The sequence below is a fragment of the Equus asinus genome, chromosome 3 (genome assembly GCF_041296235.1).
Source record: "Equus asinus isolate D_3611 breed Donkey chromosome 3, EquAss-T2T_v2, whole genome shotgun sequence".
Lineage (NCBI taxonomy): Eukaryota > Metazoa > Chordata > Mammalia > Perissodactyla > Equidae > Equus > Equus asinus.
Genome location: NC_091792.1, coordinates 143,400,754 through 143,413,278, shown reverse-complemented (window position 1 = coordinate 143,413,278; position 12,525 = coordinate 143,400,754). Strand labels below are relative to the sequence as shown.

At 38.5% G+C, this 12,525-nt stretch overlaps 1 long non-coding RNA gene across 1 annotated transcript; it reads right to left on the bottom strand.

Annotated features, from left to right (window-relative positions):
- Positions 1–374: 374 nt before the first annotated feature.
- Positions 375–7,233, bottom strand: LOC139044994 (uncharacterized). Its single transcript, XR_011502484.1, has 5 exons — positions 7,129–7,233; positions 6,678–6,834; positions 5,948–6,017; positions 1,526–1,705; positions 375–524 (listed from the first exon to the last, which is right to left on the bottom strand). It is a non-coding gene; the product is annotated as an uncharacterized lncRNA (long non-coding RNA).
- Between the last annotated feature and the right edge of the window lie 5,292 nt (positions 7,234–12,525).

Here is a 12,525-nt window from a genome sequence, read left to right as displayed (position 1 = left end):
ATTAAAAGAACATCCGAGGGGCTGGTCTGATTGTGCAGCAGTTAGGTTCCCATGTTCCGCTTCAGCAGCCTGGGGTTCGCCAGTTAGGATCCCTGGTGCAGACATGGCACCGCTTGGCAAGCCATGCTGTGACAGGTGTCCCGCATATAAAGTAGAGGAAGATGGGCACGGATGTTAGCTCAGGGCCAATCTTCCTCAGCAAAAAGAGGAGGATTGGCAGCAGATGTTAGCTCAGGGCTAATCTTCCTCAAAAAAATTAATTAATTAAAAAAAATTTTAATTTAAAAACATCTGAAATCTGAATCATTTAATACTTTAGAAATACACAAAGAAACTAATGGAACCAAGTGTTCTAATCACATTCCTCCTTGTTTAAAATCCTTTCGAGGTATTTTATTGATGTTTTCCATTCTTATTTCCAAGGTGAGCATCTTATCATTTTCATACACACCAGGACCAATTTGGGTCCATACATACTTCTGGAGGCTCTGATAGGGTTAGCGTAGAGTGGCAGCAGGTGCCACCTGGAAAGGAAAATAATAGGAGGGTGAGGTATGGGGATTGGGAGAGAAGAGGACAGGGAAAAGGTGGGGAGGTTCTCCCAAGCATAATTTCTAGCTATCTCCCTAGAGCCTAACCATCTCCCTTCCCCTAGTGCTCGGTTCCTCCTTTTTCCCTGCTCCTTTATCCTCATAGGATCAAATTCATTTCTCAGGATCTCATCACTACTGTCCCTCCAACACCACAAACTCTACTATTTATCCTAACAAGGGTCAAATTTCCCAATCATCTTCCCGGGGGTTACTTTAGCCAAAAGGCCCAAATAGCCTTAGTGTTCTCTCAAATGGAACCAAATCTGATACAAAGTGTAGAAGCATATTGCTCAACACTGCAGTCTCCAACCATATGTGACTATTGAACACTTGAAATGTGGCTAGCCCAAACTGAGATCTGCCATAGGTGTGTACACTGGATTTCAACAACTTAGCACAAATAAAAGAATAAAAATTGCTTCAGTATCTTTATATTGATTATCAGCTGCAAAGATATTTTGAAATATTTGTTTAAATAAAACATAATATTGACATTAATTCCACGTTTTTCTTTTTACTTTTTTAACGTGGATACTAGAAAATTTATAATTATATACATAGCTTGCATTGTATCTATGTTGGGTTGGACTGGTGTAGAAGTTGATAGCAATCATATTTTACTTTTTATTAAAATATTGAATTTATGCTGGTGTTAATACAGGTGTCTTGAAGTTACATGAAATAAGGACCAAAATGCTGTTATGGTCATTTTGCTTTATAGTAGTCTCTAACTGTAAGGTATTATCAAAATTATAACAATTGAGTCAGCAGAAGTTCTGAAGATAGGAAAATATACAGAAAAAGCAGATAGTCAGAACCCTAGGCTGCATGAAGAATAGAGAATAGAGATGAACTGAGAAGAGCAATGACTGACCACACTGTCTCCTGAGTGAAGGGCGGATGTCCCCAACTCCAGCTCCTGAGGTCCTCACCTTGGATCTGGAGGCATCCTTCAGTTTCTCTTCTTTCTGAGGCTGTGCATGTGTAGCTTCACAGAAAACCTCCTATTCCCAGAGGGAAACTTTTCTTTTTCAAGCACCTTCAACATACAACGCATCTTTCTTCTGCTTGAGGATGGAATAGTGAATAAACCAAGTGGGTCTCTGCTTGCACTTTGGAAGAAAGAAACCAATAATATAGAAATAATCATTATTTAATAACTACTGTGAAACAATAACTAAGCAAGAAAAACTGATGTAGTGAGAAGATCTCTAAAGGCTGTAAACAGGTTGATGACACAGACAGTTTTTGTCAGGAGATGACTACTCTGTACTCAGGAAGTGACAGTTGAGCTAAAATGTGGAAAGTGAGAAAGAGCCAGTCACAGGAAGAGCCTGGAGTAGGAAGAGAAAGGGGAGAATGTTCCAGGTAGGCAGAACAGCAGGTGAAATGTCCCTAAGGCAGAAAGATTTTTGGTCTGTGGGAGAAAACATGTGACTGATTGGAGGAAAGGATAGCGCTGTGAGATAAGATGAAAGTGTCAGACAAGGGACCAGGTCGAATAGGATCGGGTACACAATTTGGATTTTATTCTGAATGCTCTGGAAAGCCACAGAAGAGTTTTTGAGCTGTGGAATGACATGGCAAATTAGGAATCTATGACAGTGGTCCAAGCAAAATGTGATAGAAGCTTAGATTTGAATGATCTCTGAAACTTTGGAATGAACATAATATGGGACTGTGTCATTTAAATGGGATTTATTGAATATTCCAAGAAATAATAATATTCGACTTGTTTTTAAAATGTTCAATTCTATTTTTAATGACAAAGTTATGTATATTCTTTGAAACGAATTTTAAAAATATATGTAGGCACACACAAAAGAGAAAAACTATCCATATTCCCACCACTCAGATAAGCATAGTTGGCATCTTAGAATGCATTCTTCCATACATTTCTAACATCACGTTGTTTGCATATACACAGAAATAGGATCTTATGTTAAATATTTTTCAAAAGCTTTTTTTCTTTACTTACTCTGGCGATACATTTCTATATCATTAAATATTCTCCTACATTAACACTGACTGTATGTTAATTCAAGTGTATGCATATTTGAGAATGGATCAGATACACCATGCTTAGGAATTTAATTTGCTTCCAATTTATTATTATTGTTATTATTATTCTTAAATTTTAACAATCTAATGCAACATGATGATTATCGTGCTTATAAATAGATATTTGTGTTCACTCTTAATCATTTCCAAATGATAAATTCCAAATCATGTAATTATAATACCAATTTAAACTATTTTCAAATTTTCAAGGTTTTTGATACAAGTACTATTTTCCCTCCAGATAAGTTGAATCAATTTACATTCATACCAGTAATGTACAAAGATACCAGTTTCCTAGAACTTTTGGGTACAATCAGTTTAAAATTCTTTGCCTATTTAGTAGGCAATTAATAATATCTCATTGTTACTTTGTTTAAACTACGTGTTTTAAACTTGTAATTCTTTCTGTCTAGTAAGGTTCAATATTTGTTTCATATGTTTGTTGGCCATTGACCTATATTGCTATGGCGGTGCACACTTAGTCTGACCTTAAAATGAATAAAAGGATGGAGAAATTGCTGTTGAGATGCTGTTTCTGAATCATGAAGTTGGACCAGGAAAAAAATTCTATTAAAGAATGACACAGCTACTGCCCAAGCAATTCCTGAGAAAGTGGGAGTGCCAGACACTGGAAAGCTTCCAGGAGACCCACCTCCAAGTAAAGGGTTAAACACAAAGTTTCATTCTAGTCAATAATGTTCACCGAGAACATTCTCAGAAGTTTCTAAGGATTCCAAAATACTGTTTATGTTGTATTTCACATTGTCTTATTTATAGGAGGCCCCACTTATAATGTTATCTACTCAACTTATTCAAGATTCTGATCTCCCTGAATAAAAGCTTGAATTAATGTGTCATAAGTTGGAGAAAGTCAAGTACCTAGTAATAAAAACATGTATATCCTACCACGGGTAAAACCTAATAGGGTCTGTTTAGGAGTGGAAATTTTAAATTGGTTATTCTTCTAACTAAACAAATGATCCCAAGAAACTTTCCAGAAATTTTCCTATGGGTCTGAATTGGAACCATATCTTGTTTCTTGATCATTTAGTATTTCTCACATAAAACAGACTGTTTCATCTAAGATGCCAAATGCTACTACTTTGGGTTCCAAATAAAGGATGTTTACTTCACCTGAGTGCGCGTATTACTCCAATGAGGAGTTGCGTGATTGCTCTCAGACAAGAGTTAGCAGGGCTCAATAGAAAGGTTAGGTGACTAGGAGTCAAAAGACTTGGATTCATGTCCTGGCTTCTTCAGCTCCTGCTTTGTCTCCTTGGGTGAGCCACTAAAACAAAACCTCAGTTTTATTTTTCTAAAAGCTGCATCTCTTCTATAAAGTTATTGTGAGGATTAAGTTAAGAAGTGTGAACTTACTATAAAATGCGAAAGTCTTATATAAATACAGGATAAGCTATAGAGCCAGAGTCACAGACTCAAACATCTTCAAGGCCAGGCTGGCTTCTCCTTGCGTGAGGCGGGTCAGTGGGGCCTGTGGGTGGCTCTAGTGTCTGTTCTGGTTCCACAGGATGTTTGCCACCGTGGTAATAAAAATCCAGTGCTGTCTGATATTTCAATAGTTTTCAAAAGAAAAACTATAAATCCTGATTTTTGTATAAAATCTCCATCTTTAAGTATTGACAACTAATTAAAATATATTTCAAAATAATTTTGTTGGCCAAACAAATCATGTCTGTGGGTCAAAGTTGGAAAGTGGTTAGCCAGTCTATAAATTGTTTTATTGTCTCCAATTTACATGGTTGCTAACACTCCTCAAACCCCCACATTAGCATCGTTAGTTAAGAGTATTTATGGTACTGAGTGTATCAAATATAGTCCAATCTTGTAGTAACCAATTATTTGTAATTATTTCCACGATGAGGGTTTTTCTCTTCAGGTGGCCAATTACTTCCTATCAAATTATCACTGAAAACCATTATTTTCATTTCCATTTGTAGACATCTCAAGACTTTATTTTCCATTTGATACACGTAAATGAAAAGGAAATAATAACAGCCAATGCAATTATGACTGTGATCTTATCTGTCTGGATTGATTAGAAGTCCTTACTCTAATCATGCAAACTCTGTATTAATATTAAGTTTATTAAAACCTAGGTTCCGATTTAGGGTTTTTTTTAAGGATTTCATTTATTTTATCTTTTTATTTTACAAGATGGCAGGGAATGCAGGATAGGGAAACCGAAGGAAAGCCTAGTGACCAAAGGGACCGAGTCTTTCCTGCAATTTGGCTTCACCGACACCGATCTCCATTAAAACCCTTTCTCCATTTATCAAAACTCTGTCTCTGGTGAATTACAGTGAATTACAGTGGAGTGTTGTTAATTCATACTAATGACTGGGAAACCCGGTACAGATTATTGAATTCTGAGAATTAGCAAGTGAGCAAAATGGGAGAAAAAAAAATGACAATAAATTGAGGGCACTGCCTCACAAAAATGGCCTTTGTTTATTTGTTTTCTTAATTATAAGCTCGTTTTTAATTAATTAGGTTAATGTATCATTGATACTAGTACAGATTATGTCCCTAGAGCTTTCCAACATTAAATATTAGTTAAAAATTGGGTTCAAGTTTATTTGGCAGCCAGTTGAAACAAAGCATTGGCAGAAGAACAAGGCGAGATTTAGATTGGTACTAAATTCACTAAATTTCCACTTAATATAATATTATTTTTTTCAGCCTTGGCATCAGTAGTTGGTATTAAATATGCTTTTTGATTCTCACCCAAGAAAATTGACCAAGGCTCTGGGGAAGGCTCTCCACTGTTGAACATTTGCCTGCTCAAAGGAATGGAAACGATGTTCACAGGAGCTGACGTGGTTGTTGTCCCCCCAAGTATTCTGAGGAACATCTCAGCATGAAAACAACTCCCCCCTCCCTCCATTTTTTAAGAAAACAAAGAAAGAAAGATTGGGTAGAATGTAGTGAAAATTAAGGGTTTTTTTTTAAATAAGCATTGGAGTGCTTCTTATTTTATAGGTGATAAAAATGCAATTCAGAGAGAGAAAGAGAATGAGGTCCCATAGAGAGAGGGCAGTTTCATGTTCTTTTCAATATATCTCCTTGGATGCTGGAAGATGCCTCACACTCTTTCTCACATTTTCTTCTTTATTCTTTAATTTTTCTTTTAATGAATAGGATGTAAGACAATATGGACCAGGGTTTGAATTTGTTTTCTGCTCACACTGTTGTTTCTGCCCGCATCACCTAGCAGAGTTTACTAGCAATTAGCAATAACTCAGTAAACATGCATTAAGTGACTGACTACTTACATTATGCCATATGGAGTCCCAGGACCAAAGGATACAGAGCTGTGGACCTTTCCTTTATGGAGCTCACATTCTTGAAAGGGAAAGGAAAAGTAAGCAAATCAGTACTGTAGGATGTTTCTGTGATGGAGGGTAAACTCAGATTGCCATGAAAGCACAGAGTAGGAGAAACTAGCCCAAGATAATAAGGTCATGAAAGTCCTCTAGTGGGAAATGGTTGAGTTGAACCTTTGAGAATAATGAAGAGTTAGTTAGATGGAGAAGTTTGGAAAAATGTTTAGGGAGTTTCACCCAGTTCATTGTGGAGAGGGGATAGAAAAGAAACTAGTTAGGAAGAAGCTCATAAAGGACTTTGTATGCTATATGACCTGCTTAAATTTCATTTGGTTGCCATCAGGAGAAGTAGAAAAGATGGAGCAAAAGGGATGAGACTAGAGGCAAGAAGCTCAATGAGGGGACCTGTCATAGTCCAGCTGAGATTTAATAAGGGCTTCATGAGATCTGTTGTTGTTACCCTGAATATATTTCCTCCCCCAGTGATGCACAGGATTTCTAGAAAACTACCCTTCCTTTCACTTTTAGCCTGCAGTTAGAGTGAGCTAACTTCATCCTCAGCTCCAAGGGTGATCCTTAATTAACTTTAGCTAATCAGAAAAGCCCACTCTCTCGGCCATACCAATTGAACTGGAACTAGGCATGTGACTCAAGTGGAGCAAATGAGACCAGAGAATACCTGGGCAGCAGCTTTTGAAAGACAGACTCCTCTGCTCTTCTAGAAGAACTACTGAGAGGAGAATTCTCTCTTCCAGAACCAGGAAACATACAGCCTGGACACTATTGGCCACCATATTGTGAACAAAAAGAAAAGCAACCTTCTGATTAAGCCAATACTGCAGAAAACAAACACAGAGAATTAAATTAGCAAACCTTACTTTAAGTCTACTCTAAACGAGGAACTTAGAGTTATGTAGCATTATGAATTATATTTTTTAATCATTATGTGATTTAAATGGGTTTTTCTACAACTTGGACATTCCTGTTCATGGAAGTATCTTAACTGCTAAAAACCTGGCTGTGGCAGTGACAACCTGGATAAAGAGAGAGAGGCAGGTAAATGATCTCTTCTGGTCTCTATTCTTACGATTCCCTCTCACCCTTAGTTTATCAGAAAATATCAAGCTTACAAACAGCAGGCTGATGACTGAAGAAAAACAGCAAAAGCATCACAAGAGTCAAATGGCTCCTCCACAATCCCCCGACAGCTTTTCTCCCTTCCTTTCTGTTGCCTGCCTGTCTTCAGCTGCCAAGAATTTGCTGTTTGCTTCTCACTTCCCTCATCCAATCCACACTGAGAAGATAACGTGCCCAGCCAGCTCCAGAACAGAAAGCTGAATGTCGGCACACATTTTGCGTTGAATGAAAATAACCTACCCGTGCAGAGTGGCCTCTGCTCTGAGGGCTGGGACTGTGTTGGGTTCAGTGGTGAATTCTTCAGCCTTCTGGTCCTGGGATTTCAGCTAATGGCTTTAGGGTTTTGCACAAGCCACATGTCCCTAGCTTTAATGTTGCCACTGTGGATGAGAGCTTGTCATGTTGTATAATATTACACAGTTACTCCAAAGCAGCTTTCTGGCTAAGTGACAACATTTGACATGTCTCTAATATTGACAGTAGTGGTGACTTTCAAGCATTCTATTTATTTCAGGTAGCAGGGAAGCAGAAATTTTTAAATAAAATAAACGTGTGAAGGACACTTCTGGTTTAGTATAGTAAAAATGTCAAGAGAGTCTGAATATCTGCTCTGTTATTTTCTAGCCATGGTAAGTTTAGATCCACAATATCCGTCTCTTTAGAATGAACATTATGAGAATGTCTACCTTGAAGCATCATATTATTCAGTGTGTCTAAGTGTCTTGTGTGATGCCTAGCTCATCATAAACAATATTAATTGGGATTCCTTTACGTCCATAAACTTTTCTAAGTAAACAACAACAATCAAGCACTTGACTCTGGGAGTCCTTAGGCAACATTGTTTCTGCCATAAGTCTTAGCTCCCTTGGCCACAGATGATTACACCATTGGTTGCTAGCCCCAACACAGGTGACCTATGAGATGCCCAAGAAATTGTGATCTGACTGGTGCCCAGATATGAGCTACTTCTAAGGGTCTGATGGACTCTTGATTGATTTCTGAAAAAACTGGAAAGTCAGTAACAAGAATTGAAACTGAAAGGATTTACAGTGAGAGAAGCCCTGATGTAGGGTCAAGGCATGAGGGGTCACTGAGCTTATGAGAAAGGCAGAGTGTAAGCAAAGTGGCAAAGTTCAGAAAGATCTGTAGACAGGAAGAATAATTGAGTTTATGGTGAGAGAAGAAGATGGATCCAGCGAGAAGTAGACATATTAAGAGGAGCTGAGTAACATGAACGGCAAAGCATAAGTTTGAGACCAGTGAACCTGTCTGCTGGGGACCTTGCAACTTCTAGTAGCTCATCAAGAGGCAGGGGGTTAGTCCAGGAGGAGGCTGTATACTGGTTTGAATGATACAGCTCTGGGACCAGAGGAGCTGAGCTCAAGTCCCAGCTCTGTCACGTATCAGCTGTAGGAATTTAGGCAAGTTACTCAACCCCTCTACTTCCTTGGTTTTTTTATGTATAAAATGGAGAAACAGTGGGACCTACCATTAGAGCCATTATGAGGATTGAATAAGTTAATACATGGGAAGGCTTAGTATATTACTGGCATGAAATCATCTTTCTGTAAATAAATATTAGATATTATTGGCTATCATTAACTATGCCCCAGTAGTCATAAAACTATGACATATGTAGCAGCCCTTCAGCTTCAAAATAACTCTATTTCCCTTGTATCCAAATAAATCTTATAATTAATAACACTGTTAATCAAAAAAGCTTAATTAAATATCTATTATCATTCTTTTTGAAGAACAACATAAAGAAGCGAGAGGGGCAAAAAAAGAGATTAAGTGTTAAATACAATAGTAATGGTTACTATTTTTTCTTTCCTAACGATTTTTTTGTGAGATTCATTCATTCAATTATATAATTGTTCATTCATTTATTCATTTTCAAAGATGTATTGAAGTCCTACAATGCTGGAAATTCAATTAAAAACAAAACGAAACAAATGCATCCTTATACTTGTGGAATTTTAAGATTTTGGAGCATTGAGAAAATAGTGAGGAAGGATCTTTTTTTTTTTTTTTTTTTTTTTTTAGATTTTATTTTTTCCTTTTTCTCCCCAAAGCCCCCCGGTACATAGTTGTGTATTCTTCGTTGTGCGTTCTTCTAGTTGTGGCATGTGGGACGCTGCCTCAGCGTGGTCTGATGAGTAGTGCCATGTCCGCACCCAGGATTCGAACTAACGAAACACTGGGCCGCCTGCAGGGGAGCGCGCGAACTTAACCACTCGGCCACGGGGCCAGCCCCGAGGAAGGATCATTTTTAAGCTGACATCTGAGATGAAATATCTATTCACTCCCCCACCTCATTTAGTCACTCAAGTCACCTTTTCAGTGAGTCCTTGTCTAACCAACTGTATTAGTCGGGATAAACTAAGTGATATGGTAGTAACAAATTAAGAAATTAATATTACTGGTCTAACACAACAAATCTGTAGTTGGAGGGACAGGTGGTCTGTACCCCACACAATCACTGAGGGAGCTAGGTTGATAAAGACTGCCATCTTTCATTGACATTATCAGGAGCAGGCAGCCTCCATGGCCTCAGTGGCAGAGGAAAAATGGCCATGCAGAATGCACAGCCTCTCTTAAATGCCCTACATGGAAGTGATCACATCACTTTACTACTAACCCATTGACCCAAACTAGTGACATGGCCCCATCTCACCTCAAGGGGCTGGAAAGTCTTCCCAGATACCAGGGAACACAGTGACCTAGTAATCTGTACCAGACCATCTCACTTAAATTGTAGCTCCAGACCTAACCCTCCCCTAATCCTTCCCTGGTTTACTTTTCCCTTTAATCCTTACCACCTTCTAACATGCTAATTTAAGACTATTCTCCTAACTGGAATGTAAGCTTTAAGAAGGAAAGCATCCTTGTTTGTCTCGTACATTGATACATCCCTAGCACCTAACACAGAGAAGGCACTCAATAAATATCTGTTACATAAATGAATAAATGAATGTTGCTGGTGGCAAGCATAAATGGTAAAGGACATAAAAAAGACCCTGACGACAGGAAGAAACTTGTCTTGTTCAAGCAAGAGGGAAAAAACAGCCCGGTTAGAGCAGAATGGATTAAAAAAAAAAAAAAAAGGTGACCTAAGGTTAATATGCACATTCTTCAATGCTTGCAAGAACCTTCCAAGGTAAGAATTGGTATATTCCTGGGAAACAAAAACTGAAGCTCAGAAAAGTTATCTAACTTTCCCAAGGACACACAGCCAGCAAATTGAAGCACCAAGATTCGATCTGAGACTATGCATTTTCTACTCTCCCAGAAAGAGGGTACTTGTCAGCTGCTTCAAGCTGACCTATAGTTGCGGGGTACTACACCCATAAAATCATTGTTATGTGGCCAACTGAGAATAGTATGGACGATGTCAGTGAGATACCCATCAGTTTAGGCACCTCCCATTAGTAATGCCTGATAGGTTCCACATGGAGAACACATGTTCTAAGTCCTACTAATACATGCATGTATGCCTTGATACACCTTAAGTAGAGCTAAAAACTTAAAATTGAAACTCAAAGGCCCGATACCAAATTACTTGTTTGAATTCAGTAACATAAACCATTTGATAGAAAAAATGGGGAAAACTGAAAATCACCCACAATTAGCATGAGTACTAAGGAGAGAAACACAAAGTTACACAGTAAATGCAAGGAAATTTCACATTGAGATGATTCATTATTTGCAAATAATGGTAAATGGTAAAGGTAACACAGATTTCCTTTTGTACACTTTCCAGAAGTCACAATCCAGAGGCAAAACCTGTATTTGGGAAGTAGAGACCATGGTTTCAAGGGCCTTTGACATTTTGGTCTGCCTCAAATCGGAAACCCTTTTCAATGTTTGAAGGATTCCCTTTGAAACATGTCTTGAAGGGAGACAACTTAACTCTGCTATAAATGTCAAAAAGCAAAAGTCAAGAATCACTTTGCCAAACTCTTCTCATGCGCATGTAACCTATGCCCAGCCAATAAGATGCATCTGCTAGGGACTTTTACCAGGAAGATAGACACAGGGAAGTCTATTCAAGTGGGGCCTGTAAGGGAGCAGGAGCATTCAGCTTCCATATGCCCAAGGCCAGAAACAACAGCAAAACAGTGGTAGCATCCAAAGTTCAATGGCAGTGACAGCTCTATCCTTGTGAGTAATGGATGGTCTCAGTGAAATTTCCTGCTGCTATCCTGACCACTTCCTGAGTTTGAGTCTGCAGTATTTCTTTCACTAAATTCTTTTTCTGATTCAATCCAACAGAATCATTTCTGTTGCTTACATCTAAGAAAACTGACTATTACAACACTTGGAAATTAATGACCAAGTGTGAGTCTAGCAAGGAGATGACAGTGAAATCTATGAAGGATGGTGATGATGATAGACAGATAATAGCTAACATTCATTGCATGATTACTATGGACCAGGAACTTCACTAAACACTAAACATATTATCCAATTTAATGCTTACATCCATTTGTTCTGGGCACCTTTATTTTCCTTGTTTTCAGGTGAGTAAACTGAGGCTAACACAGGTTTAGCAAAACGCTCAAGGCCAAAGAGCCAGTATGGTAAATTTGATTATTGTTTCTCAAACATTCACTTCCTTCCCTCCAGCCCATGCATCTATTGGAAGATTGTGCATCCCTGCCCCACTGATACTGGAGTTGGCCAAGATACTTGATTTGGCCTCATAGAGGGTTGAGTGTATTACCCTTTCATTTAGGAGTTGGTCTTGTGACTTGCTTCAGTCAACACGGAGTAATTAGATATGACGTAAGGAAAGTGTGAAACACGCTTGCATGTGGTTGGACTTTCACTCTTGCACTTCTGTCTTCCCTGTTACAAGAACACAACCCAAGTAGCCTGTCAGTCTTAGAAGAAAGAAAGATACATGGAGTATACCTGAACTGAACTGTTGTTCCGATGCCAAGACTGGATGAGCCCTGACTAGATCATCTAAGCCCCACCTGTCTCACAGAAAACCTGGGTGAAAAAAGATTCTACTTTGTGTTTGCCTGAGCTGTGGAGTAATTTGTTATTCAGCTTTGTTGTGGCAATAGCAGATTGATACAACTAGTGGGCCACACAACCAGGGCACAAACCAAGACAATGTAACTCTTAAAGCTGTCTCTTTAATAACTTTGCTATATCACCTTCCCTGCCAGGTCTGAAAATTTGCCCTGAACAAAAAAAAGTCAGGGCAAAGTGTTGGTGCACCTCAGTCTCTGACAGCTCCATATGTGTAAGACAGTCTCTTAGCTAGAAATATCTATGATGGTGTCACTTTTTTTTGACCAGAGCCTGATTTTAGTCCATTAGCCTTGGTCTACATGGTTTGCTTCTGTGTTTCTTTGTTCCATGCTGGTCTCCACAAG